Raw genomic sequence first — 22,709 nt, forward strand, 5'->3', positions numbered from 1 at the left:
CTTTCTTCCTACCACATTATCCCCTTTAAAGAAAGAAGATCTTTAAAGAAAGAAGATCTTTATACAAGAAGAAAGGAAGTGATAGTGAAGGAGAAACAGTGGAATGATTCAAAATATCATTTTGTTACACAAGTCAAAAATCTTCAGGTTTATTTATACATTTAGACAAGACTTATTGAAAACCCTCTGTAGACCTAGTACTCTTGTATATTCTAAGAAATACAGTAGAAAACGTAATGGAATTTATCCTGTCATTGTATAATTTATGATCTGGGTGGGCATTGCTTTTTCTTTAAAAGGTTAGACAGTAAGTATTTTAGGCATTTTTGACCGTACACTCTGTTTTAACTACTCCATTCTGCCATTGTAGGGTGAACGCAACTATAGTCAATATGTAAGTGGATATGCTATTGTGTGTTTCAATAATAACCTAATAATTTGTTACTAAAGTGTTAATGTAACATAACTTTCTCATCATGAACTATTATTTTTGTCGTTTTTAAAAACATAAAACTGTAGAAACCATTCTGAGTTTACAAGCCAGGCAACAACAGGTGGATAACTTGGTATGTGTCATGGACCAGTTTGCCAAATCCTGATTTAAAAAAAAAGAGATGCGAAATCAGAAAGTAGAAAAAACGAAGTCTTTTTGCAGCAGCCTACACTGATAAGCTGAGAGCTAACCCATGCTTGTGGTATTTTTCCCTCATAGATAAAGAGGATTTACCAAGAAGCAAACAGTGCTTAAATTTGAGAGCCCTGACAATTTGTTATGGCTCTGATACATTTTTTAAATTGTGCAAAATAACATACAGTAACTCAAATATTTAATAATTCTAATTTATTCTATGCCAATTCCCTCTCTCACTGGAAATTTTAGGTGCAGTTAAAGGTAATTTGAATGACACATATATTGAGATATATTCAAATGTATTCATGTGTTCACTTTAGTTCATACCTGTTATCTTTAGCCTTAATAGTGTAGAATTACTTGCTGGAACACTTCTACAGGCCAGATACATATACCGGCTCTGAAATCGTATATGTTCTGGAGGACAAAAATTCAAAATATATGAAATGAGGCACTAGTCTATGGAAAATATTCTAATTATTGAATTTGTAAAATTTCAAATACATATTTACTTATCTTGTGCCTAGTGAGAATGGAAGTTTTCTCCTGTCAATAATATGTTTGAAAATGCAGTGTATAAAAATATAAATGTAAAATAGATATTTATTAATTGCTATGCTCATGTAACATAGCCTGTAGCTGTACTTCACACATGTGAAATAATATTTTTATACATCATAATGTATTGGATTCTATCATATTCTGATGCATATTCATGTACTGAATTTTGGTGGATCAATTTGAAATAGGAAGTAAAATTTCAACTTATACATAGCCTGAGGAAATAAATGTTCTGGTGGCATTATATGTAAATATATTTATCAAGTAGTCAATGTTGGAAAAGAGAGGTAAGTTACACAAAATTGTAGTGCAGTATAATGTAGTGATAATTTTAAAATGCATGTTGAGGCTAATATTAGTGAAATGGTGGAGTAACAGCTCTAAGCTTTTATTCTCCTACAGAAGCATTAAAAAATAAACTGTCACCTAGGCTGCTGGAGTGCAGTGGCATAATCATAACTCACTGTAGCCTCAAACTCCTGAGCTCATATTGCTGGTCTGTGATTTTTATTTAGCATATTAATCTAAAAATGAATTACTTAGATTAAAAAAATACATTTTAAAGGGTGATAAATTATATTCCCACAATTCCATTCTGGGAAGATTGTGCTAATTTTCTCACTGGAGATGTGCAGGACCCATTCCCTTGTCCTATAATGGTCAGTGCTGCTATCGTAATTATTTTTCTTTTTTAATAACTTAATAGGTAAAGAATTTTAATTGCTTTTTTGATTTCTAACAAATTTGATCAATTTTTATAGTTTGATAGGCTCTTGGATATTCTATTTTTATTGAAATTCTGGTTTAATATTTTCATCTTTTTTATTGTATTTATCTTTTTAAATTGATTTTAAGAGCCATTCTCTTTTAAAATCATTTTATTAGATTTTCTTCTAGTATTTTTTTTTTTTTTTTTTTTTTTTTTTTTTTTTTTTTTTTTTTTTTTTTTTTTTTTTTTTTTTTTTTTTTTAGACAGAGTTTCCCTCTTGTTACCCAGGCTGGAGTGCAATGGCGCAATCTCGGCTCACCGCAACCTCCGCCTCCTGTACAAATAGTTTTTTTAAATAATTTATTGTACTTTGAAAATCATTGTGTTAGAAAAATTATGTTTACTTTGATCTTGATTTTGGAACAAAAGGGACCAGTATGTTTTGGGTTTATTTTTAGACGAAGTCTCGTTCTCTCACCCAAGCTGAAGTGCAGTGGCATGATTTCAGCACACTGCAACTCACACCTCCCAGGTTCAAGTGATTCTTCTGCTGCAGCCTCCCAAGTAGCTGGGACTACAGGCACGTGCCACTATGCCTGGCTAATTTTCGTATTTTTAGTAGAGATGGGGTTTCACCATGTTGGCTAAGATGGTCTCAACTCCTAAGCCAGAACTGCAGCTGGCTTATCAGCAGTTCTGTAAAGCATAGGAATCTAGGGTGCTTCCAATGTATATATTTTTTAATATTCACTTGCAAGAGAATTTCATTAGAAAGAGTCAGAAGAAAATTTTGTTTGAGCCGTTTTCTCCTCTGTAGGGTATCTAGTTGAATAATTTAAAATAAGTCAAAAAGATCAAGATAAAAACAACTTAAGTGTGCCATTTTAGACTCAACATCTATTCCAGTTATTTACAATATTTATAGAACAGAGAGCTAGAGGATGTGTATGTGTGTGTCTTTACATTTTTGTATTTTATGCAGATAGTAAAGGTCTTAGCAGTAAGAATAAAGGAAAATGCATCAGCCTAGTTCATCTCTGCAAGGCATTTCTGGGGATCCCACAGGATTCTGAAGAACAAAGTTGGAAAGTCTATGCCACAGAGGATACACATTTTACTTTTACTTTTTTATTGGATAAATCTGAAGTTTGTGCATGAGCATGGATATGTGTATATCTACATATGATATTTATTGTGTAATTAGTTATAGGGTAGAGTTGTTTAAATACCATAAATTGCAAATCTGTCATTCTTGTTAGTTTCTGCAGGAAGAAATTGCAAGTGGTGATAATTATTTATTTTCATCATGTTCTAGAGAAGACAATTTAAAAACTTTTTTTCTGAAAAAAATAAAAGTACTAAATATGAAATACTAATTACATTCCAAACATGCACATTGACACAACTCAGAAAAAGAGTGAAAGTAAACACTGATTTTTTTTTTTTTTTTAAAAAGGCCTTCAAAATGGTAAAAATCTTTGAGGAGTTTTTACTTGCATCACCCCATCCTGTCCCTAGCTCTATGGCAGTCTTCAGACAGCAACAATTTGTGTTCTTACAACAGAGTCCTGGTCCCTGGTTCCAGAGGAAGCAGAGAAGATCTTATGCACAAATTATTGCATGTGTCTTTTCTAACCTATCTGGAGACGACCTGAAACAACTGAGAACTCTAATTATAAAAGCAGACTGGAAAAGTGGGAGGGAATAGCCCAAAAACAATGCAAGCTGAATTAGTAACAGACAGATGTTAGGTTAAAAGATTAAACAGATGATTTATAGATCAGGAGCAAACATTGTGGAGAATTTCTATGGGAAATTGGGACATTCAAAAATCACGTATGTATGGGGTGAGCTATTGAGAAAGCTGCACATAAGTTCAATGCAAGATACATGCTCACAAAAGAACTCAAGTCACTTTAAGTTTTCACCTTGGGCTGCTCCCGAGGCTCAGTCCCTGGTTAAGTGTTGAAAGGGTGCCCCAATATAGAGCCAATCTGTGATAACTGAGAAAAATTAGTTTTTTAATTAATTTTTATTTTGTTTGTGTGCTTGTTTTGTTATTTTTATAGCTCCTAGCACTCAAGAAAATTCCAAAACACTACCTGAACACAAGGAAAAGAGGCTTCAGTGATTGCATACAAAACGAATTTCAATCTTTAGAAAAAAAGGTATCAAAAATCACTAATCAAATAAAGTGCCAGAATTTTTTTTAAATGTTCAACAACGAAAACCATAAAAATTCTCAAAAGGTGGAAGAATCTGATTTTAGAGTTATCACTTTATAATATTCAAATGTTCGTTTGCAAAAAAAAAGTTGTGATTTTGATAAGGATTACATTGAATCTGAAGAATACTTTGGTTAATACATCTTAACCATATAAAATCTTCTTACCTATTGATGTGCGTTTTCATTTACTTTGTCTTTATTTATTTCTCTGAGCAATGTTTTGTCATTTTCAATGGTGCAGTTGTTAAACCTATTTGGTCAAATGTATTCCTAATTATTATTTTATATTTTACTGTCAAAATCACTTTTTTATTTTTGTTATTTTTTTACTGTAGAGGTACAGAAACATTGATTTGTGTTTAGTGTTTTCTTCAAGGTTTAAAGTTAGATTGTTGAAGTATTTCTTCTTTTATAATGAATATTCTTGTCATTTTAAATTTCCTTCTGAGCCCTGTCTTTGCTGCATAATTTTGGGTAGGTTGTGTTCTTGTTTTCATTTGTTTCTTTTTAAATCTATTAAGGCTTATTTCATTACCCATTGGTTAAGAGTCTTTTGTTTAATTTCTACATGTTTATGGATTTGTCAGTCTTCCTTATTTTTCAGTTTTTATACAAAAGAAGATTTTTTTTTTTTTTTTTTTTGGAGATGGAGTGGCACTCTGTCACCCAGGCTAGAGTGCAATGGTACGATCTTGGCTCACTGTAACCTCTGCCTCCCATGTTCAAGCAATTCTTTTGCCTCAGCCTCTCACGTAGCTGGGATTACAGGCACCTGCCACCACACCCAGCTATTTCTTTGTATTTTTGGTAGAGAGGGGGTTTTACCATGTTGGTCAGGCTGGTCTTAAACTCCTGACCTCAAGTGGTCTGCCCACCTCAGCCTCTCAGAGTGCTGTGATTATAAGCGTGAGCCACCATGCCTGACTGAAGAGCAGATTTTTTACATGACCCTGCATAGTGGTGAAGTGTGGGCTTTTAGTGTACTCACATAACCCAAAAAGCATACATTGTACCAAATAGGTAGTATTTCATCCCTCATCCTCCTCTCCACCTTCCCCTTTTGAAGTCTCCAGTGCCCATTATTTCACTCTGTATGGCTATGTGTTCCAGTTATTTAACTCCCACTTATACTTGAGAAGGTCATTTTTGACTTTGACCTTCAGTTCTATCCATGTTAATGCAAGATACATGATTTTTTTATGGCTAAGTAGTAGTCAATGGTGTATGTGTGTGTGTATAAATGTGTGTGTGTGTATACATATACATCACATTTTTATTACAATTTAAATTCGGTCATCCATTGATGGACACTTAGGTTGATTCCATTATTCTGATATTATAAATGGTGCTGCAATAAACATGTGGCTACAAGTATTTTTGATAAAATGATTTCTTTTCCCTTGGGTAGATATCAAGTAGTGGTATTGCTGGGTTGAAGAGTAATTCTAATTTTAGTTCTATGAGAGAACTGCAAACTGTTTTCCACAGAGGTTGTAGTAATTTACATTTCTCCCAACAGTGTATAAGCATTACCATTTCTCTGCATCCTTACCAGTATGTGTTGTTTTTTGACTTTTAATAGTAGCTGTCCTGAAAGGTATAAAATGATATCTCATCATGGTTTTTTTGAATTTCTCTGATAATTAGTGAGGTTGAGCATTTTTTCAACATGGTTTATTAAAAAATAGTTTGTTGGTTTGCAGAAAAATGGTTTTCAAATGGTTTTTTGGCCATTTATATCTCTGCCTTTGAAAAATGACTAGTTCATTTGCCCACTTTTTAATGTTTGGTAGAATTAAGGCACTGTGGCTGAACTAATTTACATTCCTACCAACAGTATATATGCATTTTTTTTTCTCCACAGCCTCATGAGAATCTGTTTGTTTTTTGACTGTTTAATAATAGCTATAATCCTTAGCAAACTAACAGAGGAACAGAAAACCAAATATCATTTGTTCTCACTTACAAGTCATAGCTAAATGATAAGAACTTATATATACAAAGAAAGAAACAACAGGCACTTGGGTCTACTTGACGGGTGGGGAGGTTGGGAGGAGAGAACAGAGCAGAAAAGGTAACTATTGGGTACTGGGCTTAATACTTGGGTAATGAAAGAATTTGTACAAAAAATCCCTGTGACATGAGTTTACCTATGTAACAGATAAACATGTATCTCCAAACATGAAACAAAAGTTAAAAAATTCTAAAACAAAAATAAAACATTGTGATATTAAAATTAATCAAAGTGGTGAGATTGATAACATATTGACATATGCTTTGCCATTGACAAAATAGTCATTTACAGTAATTCATTTGCTCCTCAGTATTTAGGGTATGTGTATTATTATCTTTACTCTGCAAACTGTGTTCTTATGTTAAATGATTTATAGGAAATACACACAGCTATCAGAGGCAGACCAGGAACCAGACCTGTGATTTCTCAGTAATAGTTGAGCCTCATTTATTTATTTATTTAAATTTTATTTTACTTTAAGTTTCAGGATACATGTGTGGAATGTGCAGGTTTGTTACATATGTAAGCATGTGCCATGGTGGTTTGCTGCACCTAGGTATTAACCAGTAACCTAGGTATTAAGCCAGACATGCATAATGTATTTGTCCTGATGCTTTACCTCCCCCCACACCCCCAGATGGCCCCAGTGTCTTTTATTCCCCTCCCTGTGTCCATGTGTTCTCATTGCTCAGCTCCCACATATGAGTGAGAACATGCAGTTGGTTTTCTTTTCCTGTGTTAGTTTGCTGAGGATGACATCTTCCAGCTTCATCCATGTCTCTACAAAGGACATGATTTCATTCTTTTTATGGCTGCATAGTATTCTATGGTGTATATTTATCACATTTTTTTACCCATCAACATTGAAGGGCATTTGGCTTGGTTCCATGTCTTTGGTATTGTGAATAGTGCAGCAGTAAACATACATGTGCATGTATCTTTATAACAGAATGATATTTATCCCTTTGGATATATACCCAGTAATGGGATTGCTGGGTCTAATGGTATTTCTGGTTCTAGATCCTTGAGGAAAAGCTAAACTGTCTGCCACATTGGTTGCAATAATTTACATTCCCAACAGTGTAAAAGCATTCTTTTCTCTATAGCCTCAACAGCATCTGTTGTTTTTTGACTTTTAATAATAGCCATTCTGACTGGCATGACATGGTATTTCATTGTGGTTTTGATTTGCGTTTTTCTAATGATCAGTGATGTTCAGCCTCTCTTTTAATATGTTTGCTGGCCACATAAATATCTTATTTTTAGAAATATCTGTTCATGTCCTTTGCCCACTTTTTGATAGGGTTTTTCTTTTTTTTCTTGTTTTTATAAATTTGTTTAAGTTCCTTGTAAATCCTAAATATTAGACCTTTGTCAGACAGGTAGATTGCAAATGTGTTCTCCCATTTTGAAGGTTGCCCATTTTCTCTAATGATAGTTTCTTTTGTCTGTGTAGAAAATCTTTAATTAGATCCCATTTGTCAATTTTAGCTTTTGTTGCAATTGCTTTGGCTATTTTATCATAAAATCTTTGCTCATGCCTATATCCTAAATGTTATTGCCTATACTTTTTTCTATGGTATTTATGGTTTAGCGTTTTACATTTAAGTCTTTAATCCATCTTGAGTTAATTTTTGTAAAAGATGTGAGGAACGAGCCCAGTTTCCATTTTCTGCATATAGCCAGCCAGTTTTCCCAGCACCATTTATTAAATAGAGAATAATTTTCCCATTGCTTGTTTTTGTCAGGTTTGTCAAAGATTAGATGGTTGTAGATGTGTGGTCTATTTCTGATATCTCCATTGTGTTCCATTGGTATACATGTCTGTTATGGTACTAGTACCATGCTATTTGGTTACTGTAGCCTTGTATAGTTTGAAGTCAGGTAGTGTGATGCATCCAGCTTTGTTATTTTTGCTTAGGGTTGTCTTGGCTGTAGTGGCTCTTTTTTTTGGTTGCATGTGAATTTTAAAGTAGTTTTTCTAATTTTGTGAAGAATGTCAGTGGATAGTTGATGGAACTAGCATTAAATCTACAAATTACTTTGGGCAGTATGGCCATTTTCACAACATTGACTCTTCCTATCCATGAGGATGGAATGTTTCTCCATTTGTTTGGGTCCTCTCTGATTTCCTAGGTTAGTGGTTTATAGTTCTTCTTGAAGAGGTCCTTCATATCCCCTGTTAGTGGTATTCCTAGGTATTTTATTCTCTTTGAAGCAATTGTGAATGGGATTTTATTTGTAATTTGGCTCTCTGCTTGTCTATTGTTGGTGTATAGAAATTTTTGTGATTTTTGCACATAAATGTTGTTTCATGAGATTGCTGAAGTTGGTTATCAAGTTAAGGAACTTTGGTCAATTCCATTTCTACTTCATTTAATTTGTGTCATCACATGCATGCGTACATAATACTTTCAGATCCCTTATAGAAATTTCTATAATAATAAGAAGGGCTTCTAGGATCTGATTTATTTAGTATGCTAGAAAAAGAAGTGAAGAACAATGAGCATATTTGAATACTAACTTTCTTAATGATATCACAATTCCTCCTGCAGAAACTCTTTATCTTGATATATCTATGTAAATTGAAAGCATAAGATATGTCTAACAGTGTCAAAGGAAGAGATTAAGATGAGTGATTGATGTTATAATACATTTGGTAAAACAGTAATATAATCTTGGTCTGCAATTCAAAACATCTGTTACAATTTGAGAAAGCACTATTTTAGCTTTAAGTCGACTGTATATTAATTAATCAAGCTGACCACAGTCTTCAAAAGGAACTTGCTGCAGTATGTCAAAATAAATTTTACTCCTAATTTCACCTGTGGGGTTTTGTGTGGCTGTGTTTTGCATGAGTTGGATAAAATTGCATGTCCATATAAATAATGACGAAGGCAATCTGTCATTTCACTGTAAAGGTAAAAAGGTAGAGAGAATAGGAGAAAGAGGGAGGGAAGGAGAAAGGAAAATGTTTTTCAAGCCTGAATAAGCTGCCTACATTTTAAAACTACAAAGTAGCTGTATTAATTTCCTGGTGCTGCTGTTATAATTACTAAAAATTTAGCAGCTTACAAAACACAAATTTTTTATTTTCAGTTCTAGAGGTTACAAGTTTGTACCTGTTTTCACTGAGATAAAATAAAGGTGGTTGCTTAGCTGTGCTCCCTTCTGAGTCAATCTGTTTCCTTTGCTTTTCCAGCTCCTAAATGCCCTCATCGTTACTTAGCTCTTGGCCTTTCCTCCGTCTTCAAAGTTAGCAACATCATCCAACTATCTGTCACAGATTCTTCTTCTGACTCTCTCTTCCATTTTTAATAGTCCTGGTGATTATTTTGGGCCCTCCTAGAAAATTCAGAATAATACTATTTTTAAGATTATCCTATGAGCAATCAATATCATTTGTCATCTGAATTCCCCTTTGCCTGTTAACTGTGACATATTCATGGTTTCAGGGATTACCTTGGAGATCATTGAGAGAAGGGGAGAACATTACTGTACATACCAGTCTAACTGACAATTGATCTGTTTCATTAAAAATAGTTTTACTATTAAATTGGAAACTGCTGGAAGATAGAAGCAATAGTTTTCTACTATGTTAGTCTGTTTTTGCATTGCTACAAATAAATACATCAGGCTGGGTATTTTTAAATAAAAGAGATTGAATTGACTCACAGTTCTGGAGGTGCCACAAGCATGGCATCAACATTTGATCACTTCTAGTGAGACCTCAGGAAGCTTACAGTTACAGAGGAAGGTGAAGCGGGAAGCCAGTGTATTACAGGATAAGAGAGAAAGCAATAGGGAGGAGGAGGTGCCACATGCTTTAAAACAATCAGATCTCATGTAAAATGAGAGTGGAGCTCACTCATGAAGACATGATGAGGACAGCACTAAGCTATTCATGAGGGATCTGCCCCATTAACCAAATACCTCCCATGAGTCACCACTTTCAAAATTGAGGATTACATTTCAACATGAGATTTGGAGGGAACAAACATCCAAACTATATCACCTACTTTCTTGAATTCCGAATTGGTAATTTCAAAACAAATGTAGATAGTGTAATAATACATACCAGAGATTGGAAATAATGTATAGTGTTGTGAGGAATGAGGAGAGGTTGACCAATGGGTATAAACATATAGTTAGATAGAAGAAAAAAGTTCTAATGTATGCTAGCAGAGTAGGGAGACTATATTTTACAACAATGTGTTATACATTTCATTATAGCTGGAAGAGGGGACTTGAAATATCCCCAGCAAATACAAATAATACATACATGGGTGACAGATACTCCAAAAACACTGACTTTATATATATTCTATATGTATAGATGTAACAGAACTTCATATATACTCCATAAATATGTACCAGTATAATTAGTATAAGGTAAAAAAAATGGAACTTGGAGTGATCATATTTGTGCTCTAGCCCTAGCTAGTTTGTTCTTTTTGTAATTCAGGGTCACTTAATAGCTGCTTGTCTTTGGGTGAGTTCTTTATCCACTCAGTGCCTTCATTTTCTCAACTGCAAAATAGGGTATTATTTTATTACTCTCAGTATTGCTATGAGAATGTTATTATTTTACTTAATATTGATACAGAGCTTAGCACGATGACTGGAGTAATTTAAATGTTCAATAAATGTTAGCTATGGTCAATAACAGTAGTAATAGGAGGAGGAAGAAGAGGCGGAGGAGTAAAAGTAGGAGGAGGAGTGGTAGAGCCAGTTCCTTCATGTATGACTTTCTCATCTCTTCACAATGTCAGTCTGAGGTTAAATGACATCATGTATGAGAAAGCAGTGTGCAAATAGCTGGATATTAAGGCAAAGCATTTTTTCTGTTCAAAATCTGGTCAAATTGAAAAAAGAATTTGGCCTTTTTCAAGATGGAAGATAATTTCACAAATTCCTATATAAATGATGTGAGTTGGTGCATTTACTTATGAGCTTCTTTCCCCACTGGTTGCAGGGTAACCTCAGGTGTGTTGACCCTGAAAGGCATTTTAGGGTGTTTGTTGCTGCTTCTGCTGAGTATGCTTCCTAGAGCTCTGACAAGCAAGAGATGCTCAGCACATACTTCAGGTGGAAGAGAGTCAATGTGAGCCTGAGGTATCATAGTACTGTACTTCACATCTGTAGTTGAAATCAGAGGTGAACTAAAGACATTTGCTCATTTCATTCAGAAAATGGAATATATAGGTCTTGATCCTGGCTCTGGATGTGACTATTAATCTCATGTAACATGCATTGAAAAGTAGGATGGATGATATTTAAGAATAACTTAATCACAATATAAAATTTTCAAATCTCTCTATATTAATATTCATTTATAGGATCAGTTTCTCATTTACCCATAAATTGTTTAACATCAATTTTTCCCCACATTTCAACAAAATTGGCAAATAATTTCTGTTTCATTGCATGGCTTTTTTGAGTTTACAACTGAGAAACAAAATTAATAATTGGCAATTAGTGATTATTTGCTTCATTATTTTCAGTCTTTAAGACAAGTGAATCAAAATAAACTTTCAGAGTCAGTCTTTATTGTATGAAAGATGAAATAAATATCTTGGAATCACAACTTAAGCTTTCTGGAAAAAATAAATAAATACTACACATTCATAATATTGAAGACCTGCTTAACCTGCTCATGGTGAGATATTTGCCAAGTATATCAAGGGATTCCCAAAATGTAAAAGCACATATATAGATTATAAAAGTTGTATATTATCTCCGACTTATCAGAATAGGCCCATTTTTTTCAGCAGGTCTAATGCTAAACTCTAAGGCATTGTTTTTATAGGTAAGAAGACCACCATCTTTAAAGATACATGGTGTGGTCCATTACCAAACCACAAATATAAAATACACGTTTCCATAGTAGCACAAGAATTTTGAAGATTCTTGGACTTCCCTGAAAACTATGAATTATTATAATGGTTATAATTTGCATAAAGCATTAATAGCTTACTCTGCTTGCAATTACTCTAATAAAAACATACAGTACTCACAGTAACCAACACTGAGTATATGATGAGTGTTCTTTGTGTAGAAACTTCATTATTGGGGAAACCAGACATTAGTTCTGGGGAAACATGCCATTTCTTTAATTAAAATTAAAAAGTAAAAGAATACTACCAATCCTCTTATGGTTAAAAACCAAATGAAAATAAATAGAGCTTTTTAAAAATTTACACTATGGGCATAGAATGAATTGCATGGTAAATGAGAACATAAAAATCACAGGAGCAACCTTGAACAACAAAAGGTAAAAATCTTATAGAAACAAAAAGATGAAGAGAATTTATTTGAGCATTAACACACATCTGTGTGCTTCACTGATACTCATTTGGACTCTATCTATACATGTCATACATCTTATTGGATGATAGGCTTATGAGGCTTTGAGCTTTTATGTGAATTTTTGTACAACTTGGCTATTAGTAAATTAATGACAATTACATATTAAGGCAAGTTGTATGTACAGAGATCGCAGATGCTGAATCTTTTCTCATCAGCAGAGAGACCCAAAAAAATTATAGGTAAAACTTTGATGTTTCAAATTATGTTAGGTATCTTGAGCTAAGAAGGAAAGTCTAACTAAATTGTGGTTCATGAGATACTACATTAAAAACAACATCATATGTCAGTTTATGTAGATTAAACACGTAGCTCAGGCTCATAAATCTATTTATATAATTAGCATCTTTGGAGCATACGAGATTTTGCTTTTTTTCAAAGTAAAATGTTTGGTGAAGTTTCAGATAAATCCATAAACCACTGTAATATTTGAAGCCAGTGAAAACAATCATGAACCATCTGTTTTGGACAATTTCTTTACTGATTTTTATTTTCCACAGAAAGTATTTTGATATCAATGTACCAAAAATCATAAGGAATAAAGAAATTAAGAAATGAAAGTGCTGTTGAGGTGAGTCTCTAGCACTGTGCATTCCATTTTGGTAATGATCAGTATGAAGTGTAAAACACAATTTCTCGCTTTATGACTAATAGCAGTAGGAAACCATCTTGTTTCTCTTCAGAAAGTAAATAGAGGTGAATGCTTCAAGCATAAAATAAGGCAAAAAGATAGGATAAAGGAATTTACTAGTTTTTTTTTTTTTTTCCAAAGAAACCTGAGTTTCTTTGGGAAAAAAATGATGCAATTGACAGATTTTTAAACAAATGAATTTCCACAAAGTTTGAATTTCACTGGATTAATGATAGAGGTTATCAAGGAAAGGGTTTTTCCAAAAAAAAATTTTTAACATTTACGTTTTTAAGAATAAATGTGACTTCAAAGAGGCAAGACTAGTATTAGCTATCATATCTGTATCTTAGGTATAATGTCCAAATGTTAAGATAAAATATACTGTTAGATTAAGTATGTTCAAAGCTTATCTAGACTTTATCTAAAAATGGTAAAAAGATAATTTACCTAAGAATGTGAACTTATTAATCTTCTAAATCTTATCACTAGGTAATCTTTAAAAGATTTTTTTTAATGTAGTGAATGACAGTATGTGTAGCTCATGTGGTCTCAAATAGTTAATACATATTTTTATATTTCAATTCATTAGTTACAGTGTTTACAATGAAGCTATAAACTGAATCAAATATAGCTGCCTTCCAAAAAGTCCATAGCCACAGAATCTTCTGATTATGTTTGCTAAAGACCTGTTCTTGAATATACTCTCTCATTCAGAATTATCTAGAAACCTCAGGTGTGTGTGTTATTTCTCCTTTGCTTCGTGGTTTTATTAAAGGGCAAAATGACAACCTCAGTAATTACATACTTTGGAATAACCAAAATATATATCTTAAAAGTAAATGACGAAAGCACTGCTTGTCCTCTGTAATTTTTCTTTTTTTTTGGAGGTAAGAATTATAAAATAGGTTTTTTGTATACACTTTTTTAAAATGTTATTTCCATCAAACCACATATTGATTCTACTTGGAAATAATTTATTTTATTTTTAATTCTGTTTTCTTTACATGTGATTCTAAATTTTAATGCTTACTATTATTCTTGACTAAAAGGCATGGAAAGAATTAATAAATGAAGAGCTTTTCCTTTTAAAACTCAGAGAAACAACTACCAGTAAAATGTAACTTCTTGAAAGCTACAAAATATGAGCCGTATGGAAGTCTGGATTTTTTCTAGTAGACTAGATATATATTAGTCTAATTTTATTAGTAACAATTCATTTTTGAAATATACTTAATTTTAAAGAATATAGCTTTTTATTTAATGCATTTTCCATCTGATGACCAAATATTTTTCTCATTATCACTTTTCTGAAAATGTTTAAGTGGATGACAGGATATCATTTGGCATCAAAGATAATGGCTTTGAGATATTTTTTAAATGATGGAAAAAAAATGCCAAATGAAAAGTACAAACAGATTTTGAAATAATTTCTTTTCAGAAATCCTGGCAGCTTTTTTTTCAGTCCTAAATGAACAATATGACATTCTTTTTGTTTTTTATTTTTGTTTTTTTGATTTTCCTTCCAAAACAAGTAATAATGTTATTTCCCTGTTTCACTGGAAAAAATCACATTGACTATGCTCATAACAGTTTCAATAAATTCAGATAATCATCTATGGATATTAATATGCATTAAAGCATTAAGCAGATATACCAGGAATCTGAAACTTAGCAACTTTTACATATCAGTTAGAAAACATGGTTTTATTTATGCATGGTTTTGTTCATTATTATTTTTTTCAAATTCTTTAATTTACTGATCCTCAACTATACAGTGGAATTGATGATCAGCACTAAGTATATAAACTTGATCAAGACAGTCTTTGTCTTCAAGAAAGTCATAAGTTACTAGATAAGAGCTTAAAGCAAATTGCAATATATTTTTATATATACTGTACAAGTAATTTTTACAAGGACCTGGGAAAACTGGGCAGGAAGAGGAAGAGTGACAAGAGCCAAGGAAGTGTTTTACAGATATAATTTAGATTCAGATCCTGAAAAATGAGGAGACATTACCATCAAACAGGGAAGAAGAGGTTGCATATTCTGGGAACAAGAAGCGGTTCTCATGACAGTCTATACACATGGCAAAATATGCAAGAGTCGTCACTGAAATGTAAAATCCACAGAACTGCTAAGCAATAAATCCTAAGGAATTTGGGCTTTACTTCTACAGACACTGGATTCTTAGAGCATTTTAAATTAGGGTTGCAAAGTCAATTTTGTGTTTTAGAACATTATTTGGCACCAATATGGAGGAATAATGAGCAGAAAATATATGTGATGTTGAAGCTGTGGAAAGAAGTATACTAATGAGGATGTTGAACAAGAAAGGACATCTCAGAATAATTCCCAGTTCACATGGGTGTTTGGAATGTGATTTTACCGTTAAACTAGGATTTAAAAAAAGAAGATTTTCAAAAAGTACTTTGAATTATGGATTCTTATCAATATTTATTAATTACCTCACATATATCATGTTTTACACAAGAATACAGTAGCATATAAGGAATATATCTTCATTTATTTGGCCTGAAAAATAAGCAACTTACATAATTAAAAATGTAAAATGTAAGAACAGATATGGTAGGTTAAAAATAAGTGTTACAGGCAGTAAACTCTAAATATGTTCACAGAATGAAGAAATCTGTATATCCCTTAAGAGGTAGGAAAATTAGTAAAGATATTTTAGAAATAAGTAGAAGAAAAGGTCTTCTTTGTCTTCTGAGCAGACAAATGGGATCAGATTACAGGAGTATTAAGTGCTGGCTAACAGCGGTGTCCAGGAAAATAATTACAGCTTTCTGCACAGGTAACATATCCATGGTTTTGATAAAATTACTCCAGCAATGTACACGTTGTATTTTGCGGTAAGTGGAGGCAAAATCACCACTTAGATTATGAATATAACACAAATAAGAGATGTAGTATATGTTGAAATAAGCTGACTTTTTTTTTTGAGAGGTAATAAAATTTTCAGATTCAAAGGAACCTTTCTTTATCATACCTTAAGTAATTGGGTACCCCTGTAGAATGTGCAGGTTTATTACATAGTTATAGATGTGCCATGGTGTTTTGCTGCATCCATCACCCCATCATCTACATTGGGTATTTATCCTAGTGCTATCCCTCCCCTATACCCAACTCACCAACAGGCCCCAGTCTGTGATGTTCCTCTCCCTGTGTCCATGTGTTCTCATTGTTCAACTCCCACTTATGCATGAGAACATGTGGTGTTTGGTTTTCTGTTCTTGTGTTAGTTTGCTGAGAATGATAATTTCCATCTTCATCCATGTCCCTGCAAAGGACGTGAACTCATTGTTTTTTATGGCTGTGTAGTATTCCACGGTGTATATATGCCACATTTTCTTTATCCAGTCTATCATTGATGGGCATTTGGGTTGGTTCCTAGTCTCTGCTGTTGGGAATAGTGCAGCAGTAAACATACGTGTGCATGTGTCTTTATAATAGAATGGTTTATAATTGTTTGGTTATATATCCAGTAATGGGATTGCTGAGTCAAATGGTATTTCTAGCTCTAGATCCCTGAGGAATCACCATACTGTCTTCTACAATGGTTGAACTAATTTACCTTCCCACCAACAGTATAAAAGTGTTCGTATCTCTTCACATCCTCTCCAGCATCTGTTGTCACCTCACTTTTTAAAGATCACCATTCTAACTGGTGTGAGATGGTATCTCATTGTGGTTTTGATTTGCATTTCCCTAATGAACAGTGATGATGAGCTTTTTTCATAAGTTTGTTATGAAATGTCCACTTTTGAGAAGTGTCTGTATCCTTTGCCCACTTTTTGATGGGATTGTTTTTTCTTGTAGATTTGTTTAAGTTCTTTGTAGATTCTGGATATTAGCCCTTTGTCAGATGGGTAGATTGCAAACATTTTTTCCCATTCTGTTGGTTGCTGGTTCACTCTAATGATTGTTTCTTTTGCTGTGCAGAAACTCTTAAGTTTAATTAGATCCTGTTTGTCTATTTTTGCTTTTGTTGCCAGTGCTTTTGGTGTTTTAGTCATGAAGTCCTTGCCTATGCCTATGCCTTAAATGGTATTGCCAAGGTTTTCTTCCAGGGCTTATTTTTTAAAAAATCTTTAATCCATCTGGAGTTAATTTTTGTACAAGGTATAAAGAAAGGGTCCAGTTTCAGCTTTCTGCACATGGCTAGCCAGTTTTCCCAACACCATTTATTAAACAGGGAATTATTTCCCCATTGTTTTTGTCAGGTTTGTCAAAGTTCAGACTGTTGTAGATGTGTGGCATTACTTCCTAGGCCTCTATTCTGTTCCATTGGTCTATCTGTTTTGGTACTAGGACTATACCATGCTGTTTTGATTACTGTAGCCTTGTAGTATAGTTTGAAGTCAGCTAGTTTAATGCCTCCAGCTTCACTCTCCCCCACCCCCCGCTTAGGATTTTCTTGGTTATGCAAGCTCTTTTATGGTTCCATATGAAATTTTGGGTGTTTTTTTTTTTTCCTAATTCTGTGAAGAAGGTAAATGGTAGCTTGATGGGGATAGCATTCAATCTATAAATTACTTTGGGTAGTATGGCTATTTTCATGATATTGATTCTTCCCAACCGTAAGCATGGTCTGTTTTTCCATTTTTTTGTGTCCTTTCTTATTTCCTTGTGCAGTGGTTTGTAGTTCTCCTTAAAGAGGTCCTTAACATCCTTTGTAAGTTGTATTCCTAGGTATTTTATTCTCTTTATAGCAATTGTGGAATGTGAGTTCACTCATGATTTGGCTGTTTGTCTGTTATTGGGGTATAGGAATGCTCCTGATTTTTGCACATTGATTTTGTATCCTGAGACTTTGCTGAAGTTGCTTATCAGTTTAAGGAGATTTTGGTCTGAGATGATGGGGTCTTCTAAATATGCAATCATGTCATCTGTAAATAGAGACAATTTGAATTCCTCTTTCCTTAATTGAATATCCTTTATTTCCTTTTCTTGCCTGATTGTCCTGGCTAGAACTTCCAATACTATGTTGAATAAGAGTGGTGAGAGAGGGCATCCTTGTCTTGTGCTGTATTTCAAAAGAAGTGTTTCCAGTATTTGCCCACTCAAAATGATATTGGCTGTGGGTTTGTCATGAATAGCTCTTATTATTTTGAGATACATTCCATTAATACCTAGTTTATTGACAGTATTTAGGATAAAGGACTGTTGAATTTTGTCAAAGGCCTTCTCTTCAACTATTGAGATAATCATATGGTTTTTGTCTTTGGTTCTGTTTATGTGATGTATTATTTTTACTGATTTGTGTATGTGGAACCAGTCTTGCATCCCAGGGATGAAGCCAATTTAACCATGATGGATTAGCTTTTTGATGTGCTGTTGGATTCAATTTGCCAGTATTTTATTGTGGATATTCACATCAATGTTCATCAAGGATATTGCCCTAAAATTTTCTTTTTGTGTCTCTGACAGGTTTTAGTATCAGGATGATGTTGACCACACAAAATGAGTTAGAGAGGATTCTCTCTTTCTCTATTGTTTGGAATATTTTCAGAAAGAATGGTACTGGCTCCTCTTTGTACATCTGGTAGAATTCAGCTGTCAGTTTCTAGACTTTTTTTTTTTTTTTGGTAGGCTATTAATTGCTACCTGAATCTCAGACCTTGTTATTGGTCTATTCAGGGATTTGAATTCTTCCAGGTTTAGTATTGGGAGGGTGTAAGTGTTTAGGAATTTTTCTATTTCCTTTAGATTTTCTGCTTTATTTGCATAGAGGTGTTTATAGTATTCTCCAATGGTAGTTTGTATTTCTGTGAGATGGGTGGTGTTATCTCCTGTATCATTTTTTATTGCATCTATTTGATTCTTCTCTCTTTTCTTCTTTATTAGCCTGGCTAGTGATCTATCTATTTTATTGATCTTTTTTAAAAAACCAGCTTCTGGATTTATTGATTTTTTTTTTAAGGTTTTTCATGTCTCTGTCTCCTTCACTTCTGCTCTTAGTTGTTTCTTGTCTTCCGCTAGCTTTTGAATTTGTTTCTTCTTGCTCCTCTAGTTCTTTTAATTGTGACATTAGGGTGCTGAAGTTAGATCTTTTCTTCTTTCCCATGTGGTCATTTAGTGCTATAAATTTACCTCTACACACTGCTTTAAATGTGTCCCAGAGATTCTGGTATGTTGTGTCTTCATTCTCATTGGTTTCTAATAACTTCCTGATTTCTGCCTTCATTTCATTATTTATCCAGGAGTCATTCCAGAGCAGGATGTTCAGTTTCTATTTCGTTGTGCAGTTTTGAGTGAGATTCTTAATCCTGAGTTCTAATTTCATTGCACTATGGTCCAAGAGACTGTTATGATTTCCGTTATTTTGCTATTACTGAGGAGTTTTTACTTCAAATTACGTGGTCTATTTTAGAATAAGGGCAATGTTGTGCTAAGAAGAATGTATATTCTGTTGATTTGGGGTGGAGAGTTCTGTAATGTCTATTAGGTCCACTTGGTCCAGATCTGAGTTCAAGTCCTGGATATCTGTGTTAATTTTCTGTCTCATTGATATGTCTAATATTGACAGTGGGGTGTTAAAGTCTCCCACTACTATTGTGTAGGAGTCTAAGTCTCTTTATAGGTCTTTAAGAACTTGCTTTATGAATCTGGGTGCTCCTTCATTGGGTGCATGTATATTTAGGATCATTAGCTCTTCTTGTTGCATTTATCTCTTTACCATTATGTAATGCTGTTCTTTGTCTCTTTTGATCTTTGTTGATTTAAAGACTGTTTTAACTAGGATTACAACCCCTGTTTGTTTGTTTTTTTATTGCTTTCCATTTGCTTGGTAAATATTCTTCCATTCCTTTACTTTAAGCCTATGTGTCTTTGCCTGTGAGGAGGGTATCCTGAATACAGCACAAGGATAAAATGTCTTGACTTTTTTATCCAATTTGCCAGGCTGAGTCCTTTAATTGGTGCATGTAGCCCATTTATATTTAAAGTTAATATTGTTATTTGTGAATTTCATCCTGTCATTATGATGCTAGCTGGTTGTTTTGCTTGTTACTTGATGCAGTTTCTTCATAGCATTGATGGTCTTTACAATTTGTTATGTTTTTGCAGTGGCTGGTACTGGTTGTTCCTTTCCATGTTTAGTGCTTCTTTCAAGAGCTCTTGTAAAGCAGGTCTGAGGGTGATGAAATTTCTTAGCAGCTGCTTGTCCGTTGTAGGATTTTATTTATCCTTTGCTTATGAAGCTTAGTTTGGCTTCATATAAAATTCTGAGTTGAAAATTCTTTTCTTGAAGGATGTTGAATATTAGCCCCCCACTCTCTTCTGGCTTGTAGGGTTTCTGCTGAGATATCTGCTGTGAGTCTGATAGGCTTCCCTTTGTGGGTAACCTGACTTTTCTCTCTGGCTGACCTTAGCATTTTTCCTTCGTTTCAACCCTGATGAATCTGATGATTATGTGTGTTGGGGTTGCTTTTCTTGAGCAGTATCTTTGTGGTTTTCTCTGTATTTTCTGAATCTGAATGTTGGCTTGCCTTGCTTGGTTGGAAAAGTTCTCCTGGATAATATCCTGAAGAGTGTTTTCCAACTTGGTTTAATTCTCTCTGTCACTTTTAGGTACATAGATCAAACACAGATTTGGTCTTTTCTCAGAATCCCATATTTCTTGGAGGCTTTTTCACTTCTTTTCACCCCTTTTTCCCTAGTCTTGCCTTCTCACTTTATTTCATTCATTTGATCTTCAATCTCTGATATATTTTCTTCTGCCTTATCGATTTGGCTATTGAAACTTGTGTATGCTTCACAAAGTTCTTGTGTTGTGTTTTTCAGCTCCATCCATTCATTATTTTTTTTCTCTAAACTCATTATTTCAGTTAGCATTTTGTCTAATCTTTTTTCAAGGTTCTTAGCTTCCTTGCTTTGGGTTAGAACATGCTCCTTTAGCTCAGAGAAGTTTGTTATTACCCACCTCTGAAGCCTGTTTCTGTCAGTTCTTCAAACTCATTCTCTGTCCAATTTTGTTCTTTTGCTGGCAAGGAGTTGTGATCCCTTGGAGGAGAAGAGGCGTTCTGGTTTTTGAAATGTTCGGCCTTTCTGTGCTGTTTTCTTTTCATTGTTGTGGGTTTATCTACCTTTGGACTTTGAAGTTGGTGATTTATGGATGGGGTGTCTGAGTGGACATAGTTTTTGTTGATGTTAAGACTATTTCTTTCTGTTTGTTAGTTTTCCTTCTAACGGTCAGGCCCCTCTGCTACAGGTCTGCTGGAGGTCCACTCCAGATCCTACTTGCCTGGTAATCACCAGCAGGGGGGATACAGAACAGCCAAGATTGCTGCCTCTTCCTTCCTCTGGTAGCTTCATCCAGAAGGGTACTCACCAGATGCTAGCCAGAGCTTTCTTGTATGAGGTATCTGTTGGTCCCTACTGGAAAGTATCCCCTAGTCAGGGTACATGGGGTTCAGGGAGTCACCTGAGGAGGCATTGTGTTCCCCATCAGATCTGGAACACTGTGCTGGGAGATCTGCTGCTCTTTTCAGAGCTGCCGGCAGGGACGTTTAAGTCTGCTGAAGCTGTACCCACAACTGCCCCTTTTCCCAGGCACTCTGTCCCAGGAATGTGGGAGTTTTATTTATAAGTCCCTGTTTTTTTCAGAGGTACCCTGCCCAGTGAGGAGGGAGTCTAGTGACACAGTCTGCCTGCAGAGGCCTTGCCGAGCTACCGTGGGCTCCACCCAGTTTGAACTTCCCTGCAACTTTGTTTAAACTGAGGTTAAAACCACCTACTTGAGCCTCAGCAATGGCTGACGCCCCTCCCCTCACCAAGCTTGAACATCCCAGGTTGAGCTCAGATTGCTATGCTGGCTGTGAGAACTTCAAGCCAGTGGATCTTAGCTTGCTGGTCTTCATGGGAGTGGGACCCACAGATCCAGATCACTTGGCTCCCTGCCTTCAACCCCCTTTCCAGGGGAGTGAATGGTTCTGTCTCGCTGGCATTCCAGGTGCTACTGGCATATGAGAAAAAAAACTGCTGCGGTTAGCTTGGTGTCTTTCCAAACAGCTCCCAGTTTTGTGCTGGAAACCCAGGGCCCTGGTGTTGTAGGCACTGGAGCAAATCTCCTGGTCTGCAGATTGTGAAGACTGTGGGAAAAGCACAGTGTCTGTGCTGGCATGCAGGGGACAGTCCCTAATGGCTTCCCATGGCTAGAAGAGGGAGTTTCCTGGCCACTGCTTCTTGGGTAAGGCGACGCCCCACCCTGCTTTTGCTCATCCTCCTTGGGCTGCACCCACTGTCCAACCAGTCCCAATGATATGAACCAGGTACTGCAGTTGGAAATGTGGAGATCACCCACCTTCTGCATTGATCTTGCTGGGAACTGCACACCAGAGCTGTTCCTATTCGGCCATCTTGCCGACAACCTCAGGAACTCTTTTAGTGGAATAAAAGAAATGCCAACTAATGTTTTTTTCCAGTATTATTACTCCATCCCTTCCCCAAAATAATTTATTTTCTGTTGGTTTGGAGGAGCAAACTCATTTCCCCTTATATTTAAGGAGAAATGAGAAGAGTTATTAGTATGCAAGTTTTGACATGTTTGTT

At 34.7% G+C, this 22,709-nt stretch overlaps 1 protein-coding gene across 1 annotated transcript in view; it reads left to right on the forward strand.

The window, feature by feature from the left end:
- The window catches only part of SGCZ (sarcoglycan zeta), a 1,190,199-nt gene that overhangs the window by 1,145,487 nt on the left and 22,003 nt on the right, over nucleotides 1–22,709 (forward strand). The window lies entirely within an intron of this gene.

The sequence above is a fragment of the Cebus imitator genome, unplaced genomic scaffold, assembly GCF_001604975.1.
Source record: "Cebus imitator isolate Cc_AM_T3 unplaced genomic scaffold, Cebus_imitator-1.0 Scaffold5, whole genome shotgun sequence".
Classification (NCBI taxonomy): domain Eukaryota; kingdom Metazoa; phylum Chordata; class Mammalia; order Primates; family Cebidae; genus Cebus; species Cebus imitator.